The sequence below is a fragment of the Mizuhopecten yessoensis genome, unplaced genomic scaffold (assembly GCF_002113885.1).
Source record: "Mizuhopecten yessoensis strain PY_sf001 unplaced genomic scaffold, ASM211388v2 scaffold11151, whole genome shotgun sequence".
In the NCBI taxonomy this organism is placed as follows: domain Eukaryota; kingdom Metazoa; phylum Mollusca; class Bivalvia; order Pectinida; family Pectinidae; genus Mizuhopecten; species Mizuhopecten yessoensis.
This window is the reverse complement of record NW_018408905.1, coordinates 1-10,432: the sequence shown is the minus strand read 5'-3', so window position 1 is coordinate 10,432 and position 10,432 is coordinate 1. Positions and strand designations below refer to the sequence as shown.

General features: G+C 37.1%; 1 pseudogene; it reads right to left on the bottom strand.

Annotated features, from left to right (window-relative positions):
• Positions 1-7,629: 7,629 nt before the first annotated feature.
• Positions 7,630-9,889, bottom strand: LOC110466975 (annotated as a pseudogene).
• Positions 9,890-10,432: the final 543 nt, after the last annotated feature.

Here is a 10,432-nt window from a genome sequence, read left to right as displayed (position 1 = left end):
ATGTATGTATGTATGTATGTATGTATGTATGTATGTATGTATGTATGTATGTATGTATGTATGTATGTATGTANATGTATGCATGTATGTATGTATGCATGTATGTATGTATGTATGTATGTATGTATGTATGTATGTATGTATGTATGTATGTATGTATGTATGTATGTATGTATGTATGTATGTATGTACATGTAAGTTATATATGTATGATAAGTATGAGTGGATGCATGTATGCATGTTTGTGTTTATGTACACATGTAACTGTAATACTTTGTATTACGATAAAATGTATATGTTTTGTCTATGAAAAAAAAAACAATAAAAAAAATCAACAACGTATAATTGTGTTTGAAGGTTTATTGTCAAATTATATTTTACGAATGTTACAAGATAAATATAATCTTACATGAATGTCCATGGTATGTTGAATTTATAAAACGAGTTCAGTAGTTTGGTATGATTCTTGTCATTTCAAATTATTGAACTCGTTTAATAGATTCAATATGACATAAACACTCATGTAAGATCTTGTGCATCCTTGCTATCCAGGGGTTACATTCACTTTCGTCGAAAGTGAGCGGCGTAACCCCTGGATATCGAGGATGGATCTTGTGTGTCTGAGCATTTACACCTTGTCTCTCCTTGTTTAAATCTGTTTCAGTATAGTATACTATCCTTTTAAGTCAATTTCGAGTTTACTCTGCAACATGGTAGTCATGGACGATTACCGTATTCAATGCCGAGTAGTACACATATTTCTCTGACGACTGACATGGTATATACGGCTGGGTAAACTAGACTTATAAATTTGATTTTGTAGTCGGATTATGTATAAAACGGGTGACAGTGAACGATTGTGTATTTTAGAAGAGAGGATCTCGGTGGGTAGTGAGAAATTGTTTTCACGTGTGAGTAGCTATATCTGCCGACATTTTTTAATAGTGAAAATGTTTCTTTTGCGGTAAATTTTTAATTATATTTATTTTAGGGTAAAATAGTTGATTACATTGAGAACTCCAGTATATCGTCTTGTTTTTTAAGTTTAGTTGATTAGATATACAGTATTCCGTCTTTACGTATTGCAGGGTAATCTTCTCTTGTGAGCAGGTATTGATTGTTGCGTCATTGGTTTGTGTGAGAAAATAACGTCGTTTTCTCAAACATTGATAACGTTACTCTCACAAACAAATGACGTAACAATCAAAACATACAAGGAGATATTCTATTTTGTAAAGATATCGCTTTAAGTTTACTTTAAGTTTTATCCCGTTAGGTCTGAGATAAAACAAGAACCCACACTCGTTCCTCATTTCAGTATAAAAGCTAGACCAGTGATAATTTGAGTGAGTGATGTGTCGTTAGTGCTTTTTTAGAGTGGACGAATCGTCTAACTAGAAACCGTCTGAAGTGTTCTACACATCGATGCACTTTTGCATTTATTGACTTGAAATAAAAGAACGCAAAATGTTTTCAATACAGCAATGTGATTAATAAAACTTTATAAGAAGTCTGTATACATGTAACAGGTTGGAGAAGCAGCTAGAGGTCAGTCTCGTACCAAATTTATGGTCACATTAGTTCCTCTATTTCATGAAATGTTTTTTAGAGAATTTTTCTGAAGTCAGTTCTAACGCTATTGAATTTTTCTCACATAATTTCGCGATTGCTGTTCAGTGGGTTTCGGGATTTCACAACTTTATCTTGGAATAGATATTTTTCAATAAAATGTTCCCCGAGAGCAATATGGCCTTGTCCGCTTGTTTGTTGCCACAGGGTAAAGTGGGACTGTCACGTGACGGACCATGTGACCCATTCCGCTGTGAGATGTAAATTGGCATGCTTGTAAACATGGAGATTATACCACTATTAAGTTTTCAAGCTGTTCCAAAGTTGGGTTAATTTAGAAAGTTGTCATTCTGACGGAATACGCAATAGTTCTAGTTGGCAAAGTTTGCTTAAATCAAATCATGTTCATAGTTGTCAGGCCCCTGTGACCAAGCACATGATAATTTCAAGCGCTAAAAGTCGAATACATTGTCTTTATTATTCAATAAAGTTTCAAGTTATACCATCTGTCAGGGACAGATCCGCAGTTTATTATTTTTTCATATTTCAAAATGTCGTTGTGTATTGAATGTAACGTGAGAATTATGGTACGATGTGATATGGACGGTGTACGATTGGACAGCTTTGAAACTGGTCAACTTGTGTTACGGCATGCTTGGTAAAAGTCACAGAGATCCGGTTGATGATACTACACGGATACGAAAAAACCTTTTCTCTCCCATCAGACAGAGATATCCACACTTCCGGTCAGGGAGGGATTAATATAATCTTACCATACCTTGAGGGTATGGATTGTTATTTTTCTTTTTTCATTCCATTACTATGTTTAAAAAGAAAAAAACCGTCAGCATCTGTAATCTGTTTGCTTTCCTGATTACCTCTACCGTCGTCAGGATCTGATTATGACGTCATATATTATTGTTCCTGTGACGTCATAGCATTGTTTCTTTCTGCTTGTAATCTGTCATATCCTAGGGGTAACAGATAAATATCTAACATGTAAAACGGGAGACGATTCAAACAACGATGAGGATTTTTTTGTCTTACACCCGGGTTAGGATGGGGGATTGCCCTGTCATAAAAAATGCATGACGTCACGTCAACAATTGACCAAGTGCATCGATAGCTAATTGGCCCAGTAGATCAACAGCTAATTGCCCAAGTGTATCCCGACTGTTAGCTGGCCCAGTAAATCGACAGCTTGTTGGCCCAGTAGATCGGCAGCAAGTTGGCCCGGTGCATCGCAAACACATTGGCCCAGTACATCGACAGCTAATTGGCACAGGTAATAGATAACCATTTGTCCGATACATCAACAGATAATTCGCCAAGTACATCTACAGCTACTTGTCCCGGTACATTGACAGCTTATAGGCCAAGTACATCGACGGCTAATTATCCCAGTAGTTTGACAGCTTATTGTACATCTACAGCTACTTGTCCCGGTACATTGACAGCTTATTTGCCCAGTCCATCGACAGCTAATTGGTCCGGTACAGTGACAGATAATTGTTCCAATACATTGACAGCTAATTGACCCGATACATTGACAGCTAATTAGCCTGTTATATCAACAGTTTTTTGCCTAAGAACATCGAAAGCAAACTGTCCCATTACATTGACAGCTAATAGGCCCAGAACATCGACGGCTAATTGTCCAAGTACTATTACAGCTAATTATATGCCCATTACTTTGACGGCTAATTGGCCCAGTACGTTGACGGCTAATATGCCCAGTACTTTGACGGCTAATAGGCCTAGAACATCGACAGCTAATTGGCCCAGTACTTTGACGGCTTATTGTCCCAGTACTTTAACAGCTAATTGGCCCAGTACATTGACAGCTTACTGACCAAGTACTTTGACGGCTAATATGTCCAGTACTTTGACGGCTAATAAGCCCAGTACTTCGACAGCTAATTGGCCCAGTACTTTGACAGCTTACTGGCCCAGTACTTTGACGGCTAATATGCCCAGTACTTCGACAGCTGATTGGCCCAGTACTTTGACCGCTTATTGTCCCAGTACCTTGACAGCTTACTGGCCCAGTACTTTGACAGGTAATTGGCCCAGTACTTCGACGACTAATAAGCCCAGTACTTCGAAAGCTAATATGTCCAGTACTTTGATGGCTAATATGCCCAGTACTTCGACAGCTTATTGGCCCAGTACTTTGACAGCTGACTGGCCCAGTACTTTGACAGCTAATTGACCCAGTACTTTGACGGCTAATATGCCCAGTACTTCGACAGCTAATTGGCCCAGTACTTTGACAGCTTACTGGCCCAGTACTTTGACAGCTAATTGACCCAGTACTTTGACGGCTAATATGCCCAGTACTTCGACAGCTGATTGGCCCAGTACTTTGACCGCTTATTGTCCCAGTACCTTGACAGCTTACTTGCCCAGTACTTTGACAGCTAATTGGCCCAGTACTTTGACGACTAATATGCCCAGTACTTCGACAGTTAATTGGCCCAGTAAATCAACATCTAGTTGGTCCAGTACATCGACAGCCGTCTGTTCTTAGTGTCTGCCGAGATAAACATACGTGGAGATATTATATTTTGTAAAGATATCGCTTTAAGTTTACTTTAAGTTTTATCCCGTTAGGTCTGAGATAAAACAAGAACCCACACTCGTTCCACATTTCAGTATAAAAGCAAGACCAATGATAATTTGAGTGAGTGATGTGTCTTTAATGCTATTTCAGAGTGGACGAATCGTCTAACTAGAAACCTTCTGAAGTGTTCTACACATCGATGCACTTTTTATTGACTTGAAATAAAAGAACGCAAAATGTTTTCAATACAGCAATGTGATTTATAAAACTTTATAAGAAGCCTGTATACATGCAACAGGTTGGAGAAGCAGCTAGAGGTCAGTTTTGCACCAAATTAAAGGTCACATTGGTTCCCCTATTCCATGAAATGTTTTTTTCTGAGAATTTTTCTGAAGTCAGTTGTAACGCTATGAAAACAAATCATCATGGTAGAGAATTTTCTATTTTTTTCTCACATAATAATTTCGCGATTGCTGTTCAGTGGGTTATCTTGGAATTGGAGATTATACCATTTTTTAGTTTTCAAGCTGTTACAAAGTTGGGTTGATTTAGAAAGTTGTCATTCTGACGGAATACGCAATAGTTCTAGTTGGCAAAGTTTGCTTAAATCAAATCATGTTCATAGTTGTCAGGCCCCTGTGACCAAGCACATGATAATTTCAAGCGCTAAAAGTCGAATACATTGTCTTTATTATTCAATAAAGTTTCAGGTTATACCATCTGTCAGGGACAGATCCGAAGTTTATTATTTATTCATATTTCAAAATGTCGTTGTGTATTGAATGTAACGTGAGAATTATGGTACGATGTGATAAGGACGGTGTACGATTGGAGAGCTTTGAAACTGGTCAACTTGTGTTACGGCATGCTTGGTAAAAGTCACAGAGGACCTGTTGATGATACTACACAGATACGAAAACCCTTTTTCTCTCCCATCAGACAGAGATATCCACACTTCCGGTCAGGGAGGGATTAATATAATCTTACCATACCTTGAGGGTATGGATTGTTATTTTTCTTTTTTCATTCCATTACTATGTTTAAAAAGAAAAAAACGTCAGCATCTGTAATCTGTTTGCTTTCCTGATTACCTCTACCGTCGTCAAGATTTGATTATGATGTCTTATAGGATTGTTCCTGTGACGCCATATCATTGTTTCTTTCTGCTTGTTATCTGCCATATCCTAGGGGTAACAGATAAATCTTGAACATGTAAAACGAGAGACGATTCAAGCAATGGTGAGGATATGTTTTGTTTTACACCCGGGTTAGGATGGGGGATTACCTTGTCATAAAAAAATACATGACGTCACGTCAACAATTCACCGACGTCACGATTACAAGTAGCAGATTACGGCAGGTATCTCATAGTTATAACCCGCTCTTTATAGGGTTATGACATCTTATTCTCGTGTCAAACTAAAAACAGATTTATTTCCCTTGTTTAACCCATCTTAAACCGAAGTTTGACCAGAACTTGCGTGTGGAAATTTACGTATTAATTCACATAATTGCCTTATTACCTGAAGATTAATGACCATTTCTTAAATTATTTCATCACATCATATACTGTGTAATCCAGTGAATACACCCATGTCATATTTGTTTTTGCGTATTAACCCAAGTAATATTACCTATTGTCCCTGTGATTGGCTGTAAGTTTCAATTGTTTCAATTGCGACGTCACGCCTAGAAAAAGTACATGACGTCACAGACTTACGCACTTGAGTCAAAATGGCGGCTTTTTACATTTCCAGGTGCATGAAAATTGTTGTTTTCCACGAATAAATGCACCAACACTTGATTATATGATAAAGGATCTTACACTCGATTTCAGTTCATATGCAATTTATGAAACTCATCACGAAGTTTTTATTTTAGCTCGCCAAAGGCTCGCTAAATTGAAAAACTATTAGACTGGTTTCATTAATCTCATATGAAATGAAAAACTCATGTAAGATCTTATGAATATAGAAGTACAATAATCGTTTTCGACTAGATTTACCGGAGACGTTGTCGTCTTGCAGTAATTAGTTTACTGCCCGTTGTTAGCTTGATATTTTCTCCGCCTGTTCACATAAGTGTCAATATTTATGTTATCACATAATCGCCTGTTATCCAGTGAGTTCGCCCGTGTAATATTTTTACATATGTCACTAGTATAATATACCCTGGAGCGATTTTCATTGGCTGAGTCAGAAATTGATTGTGACGTCATAATATGGACAATGACGTGACGTCATAAATTGTAAAAGGCGCAACAAAATGGCTGTCTCCGTTTGATTAAGCCCACTACATTTTGGCTTTAAACCCTGTCAAATTGTAAGTTTTCTGAGTTATGTGATAAAAAGTATCTTAAAGGATGAGTGTCTATAAGGCCCTGTTTTGGGCCCCGGTGTATTCGGATTTTCACCTCCTTATTTTGTTCAAAGATGTCCGATTGTATGACATGCGGAAAACTAATGTAAAACTTTGACCGATAGTGGGTTTCTGGGGGTACCAAAAGGGGTATGGTAAATCACAAATATAGTTTGCTGTTTTCAAAATGAGCTTAAAAATCAAAATAAAATCATTTCTGTTTTTGAAATCATGTATAAATTAGACAAGCATATGTAAATATGTGAATGAAAAATGACAGAAATTCAATCGTCACTTAAAGATACGTCAGGAGGGTCTTTTCGGTCATTTTCAATTGAAAGTAATTAGTTTTCTCAATAATTTCTTTTCTAATTAACTTTCTTTTAACTTGAAATTTACAACTTCACTCATTTAAATAGACTTACATAAATTGCATATTGACTACATACTTTACTTTTGTTTTATACTGAGTTATGGCCTCTGGACACATCTCAAACTTGACTTTTTCAAATATCTCTCAATTTTAAGTGAATTAAAAGGTGCATGACACCCTTTATATGCTATAATTATAAGATATCAATTGTTAGTATTGTATATTATATATATCATATAATATTTGCCTCAGCCCCTTTGGCTGAAGTGAGTTCCAGGTCCTGATTTGATTTTTTACTTATCAAAGTTAACTTGCAAATCGAAAATGGCATTTGCCACCACAACCACTGTAAAATGATTGATTTAACATATGAAGTTTGATTTGCTGGTAATTTAAAGTCTCCTAGCCCCAAGGAAAGTATCTGCTTTAATCGTTTAAGTTAACCGATTTCATTGTTTTATCAAGTGTTCTGCCTGTTTCCAATGTTTATCCGCTGATTGTGCATAAAAGGCATTTGGGGATAAGCATGTAACTTGGCATAGAGTTTAATGATATGATGATATTTAATTTGTGAAAGTTTCATACTTATCCCACAATGCCTTTTCACTTAAAAACACATTTTTCTGTGATTTAGAGTACAATGACCAAAGTGCATCTCCTTGCCTAATACCAAATATTTCCTGACAATACTAGTCTATATGAATGTTTGTAGATTAAACAGGCTCAGTAGAGTATTTATAGTAGTAAGAGGGGCGTTTGACATGATACACTGACCAAAAGTCAGATAGTTTATGCTTTGAAAACGCAAAGAGAGACTAAGTTGTTAAAGTGAACCGATTTCATTGTTTTATCAAATGTTCTGCCTATTTCCAATGTTTCTCCGCTGATTTTACATAAAAGGCATTTAGGGATAAGCATGTAACTTGGCATAGAGTTTAGTTTTATGATGATATTTAATTTGTGAAAGTTTCATACTTATCCAACAATGCCTTTTTACTTAAAAACACATTTTCATGTGATATAGAGTACAAGGACCAAAGTGCATCTCCTTGACAAACACCAAATATTTCCTGACAATACTAGTCTATATGAATGAATGTAGATTAAACAGGCTCAGTAGAGTATTAATAGTAGTAAGAGGGGCGTTTAACATGATACACTGACCAAAAGTCAGATAGTTTATGCTTTGAAAACGCAAAGAGAGACTAAGTTGTTCGTTCAAGTTAATGCTTGCAATTAACAGTTAATCCTTTTGTTGATTTCATACGGTTTATTTGTTACACTCAATGCTAGCTGCTACTCATATTATTTCTTAAATACTTTTCTTCCCTTTTTGTTACATTACGTTAACCATGCCATCGGTGTAACAAGACGAGACACGTTTGCATATCTTCTGTAATATGTTGCTTCTGCTTTTTGCTGAGACAGTAAGGCATTTTGATATTTATACCAAAGTCTTCTAACATAACAGTAACGTCAAGAAAACCACGGTCAACAATCAATATAGCTTTGCCACGGAATTCGAAGAGTTATGGTTTGAACACGCAACAAGTCACAATGAGTGTAATTTACTTCAGTGGAAACGGTAACTGTGGGCTGGGATGTACATGTAGGGATATCTTTTAACTCATACAAGGGTTTTCTTCGTACATTGAACACAGGTTAACTAGTTTTTATTTACCTCATAGGGTACCTTTTCTTTCAGATAGGTCAAAAGTTGTTCATCCTATATTTTTGGAATGTTGGCAGTGCCTCTTTTTACAACATACATTGATGGCATGTCACAACCGCGACGCTTTAGCTTCGTCCCCTTTTTCAATATCTGGCACATCTAACATGTCTGCTTGCTCGCTTAGGTGGACTAGCTCCTCCTTTGTCTTATTTGGAGTAGCAGATATCGTTCGACTTTAAAATATTACCCAAATCACTACATGGAAGTTCGCGTATTTTGATGTTTTGGCACTGCCATGTTGTTTATATTCGTTGCCCCAACAACTACACTTTAATTGTCTCCTATTTGAAGACTTCCGTTGGTCGCGATATATCAAGTATTGTATCATTAAAGTCGTACTTTATGGTAGGACCGTGGACGTTTTCGGGAAAATGCTAATAAGTTCAAAGAAGAAAAGTGTTTGTTTCAGAATTACTAAAAGCTCTTAGCTGTTTATCATATCGTCATTTCAATAATGAACCGTTGATCTTTAACTCATTCGCCCTACATTTCTAAACTGGGTTTGTCCAGTCTTTGAATTGCTAAGGTTCAAATATGACCTTAGGGTGAATTTGTTAATCTATGTAGCTGAGTAACCACCGTCTAACAACAGGTTGACTCCATTTATAGACGAAGCCGATCCATTGACGAGAAACAAAACCGCTTCGGCAACTTCCTCTGGTGTCAGCAGTCTCTTTGTAGGTGTTAGAAGGCGCAGTTTTTCAACGGCAGCTTCCGGTATGTGTTTCGTCATATCCGTACTGACATATGATGGATTAACAGAGTTGACGCGTATTTTGTGGGGCGCAAATTCTCGTGCCAAATTCCTAGTTATTGCGTCGATTGCCGCTTTTGTTGCAGCGTACACAGTGTGGTCACGAAAAGACCTGTGTGACGCCACACTTGATACGTTGACAATTGCGCCGCCATTACCACCAGCGATCATACCGGCCGCTATGATCTGTGTGACGTTTATCATCCCCTTAATGTTCACATCAATCATGTTGTCAGTTACCTCCCTTGGCATGTTGATAAAACTTCCCGACAATCCATATCCAGCGTTGTTTACAAGTATATCAAAGGGAGGTAATTTCTCGAGAGACCGCCTAGTGGATTCCCAATCTCGCATGTTTACACAGACCGTTTCTATGCCAGGAAGTTCCGTTCGGAGTCTGTCAAGATTTTCCTTTGTTTTACTGACAGTAGTTAGACGCGCTCCCTCCTTGTACATGGCATGAGCAATAGCAAGACCAATCCCACGCCCGGCCCCTGTTACAATGGCCTTTTTACCGGCTAGCATCTTCGTTACACTCATCCTAAAACAAACAAAGCAATAATATGTGTTAATAAGTAACATATAACCATTAAAACACCATGTGCACAGCATATTCTAACTAAACTGAGGATATGTCAGGGACCGTTATTTAAATATTTGCCAATGACTTTCAGAATCCGTCTGTCAGAATATATACACAGAACAGAGGGCTAGAGTATATATCAGTCAGAATATATACACAGACCAATGAGTTACAGTATATATCAGTCAGAATATTCTAACTAAACTGAGGATATGTCAGGGACCGTTATTTAAATAATTGCCAATGACTTTCAGCATCCGTCTGTCAGAATATATACACAGACCCATGAGCTACAGTATCTATTAGTCCGAATATATACACAGACAAATGAGCTACAGTATATATCAGTCCGAATATATACATAGACCAATGAGCTACAGAATCTATCAGTCAGAATATATACACAGACCAATGAGCTACAGTATCTTTAAGTCAGAATATAAACACAGACCAATGAGTTACAGTATCTATCAGTCCGAATATATACACAGACCAATGAG